Here is a 485-nt window from a genome sequence, read left to right as displayed (position 1 = left end):
GGAGCTGTGGCGCTGATCAAGCGCTTCAGGACGCGCAGACGGGGGAAGCGAGCCGGCGCGCTCGTGAAGCTCAGACAGCGCGGATTCAGAATGCCGTTGCCGAGCATCCATCTGGCGAACCTCCGCTCTCTACCCAACAAAACGGACGAACTCCTTCTGCTCTCCCGGACAAATAAGGATTTCTCACTCTCTGCTGCTCTGTGTTTCACGGAAACCTGGCTGAGTGACGCCATACCGGACAGCGCGTTAAATCTGCCAGGCTTGCAGCTGTTCCGCGATGCAGAATCAACGGGGAAATCGCGCGGCGGCAGGACATGCTTTTACATCAACGAAAGGTGGTGTACAGATGTAACCGTGTTAAAGAAGATGTGCTGTTCAGATCTAGAAGTGCTCTTCATTAACTGCAAGCCGTTCTATTCGCCGCGGGAGTTTTGCTCGTTCATTCTCGTAAGTGTGTACATTCCTCCGCAAGCACACGTGAGCTC

General features: G+C 54.6%; 1 protein-coding gene across 2 annotated transcripts in view; it reads left to right on the top strand.

Moving 5' to 3' along the window:
* Positions 1-485, top strand: part of LOC107678440 (synaptophysin-like) — a 43,106-nt gene that overhangs the window by 29,363 nt on the left and 13,258 nt on the right. The gene's annotated exons all lie outside the window — the stretch shown is intronic.

Source organism: Sinocyclocheilus anshuiensis, unplaced genomic scaffold, assembly GCF_001515605.1.
Source record: "Sinocyclocheilus anshuiensis isolate Anshui unplaced genomic scaffold, SAMN03320099.WGS_v1.1 scaffold112, whole genome shotgun sequence".
Classification (NCBI taxonomy): domain Eukaryota; kingdom Metazoa; phylum Chordata; class Actinopteri; order Cypriniformes; family Cyprinidae; genus Sinocyclocheilus; species Sinocyclocheilus anshuiensis.
Note: the sequence above shows the minus strand (reverse complement) of the source record. Positions and strands in the feature narration are given on the sequence as shown.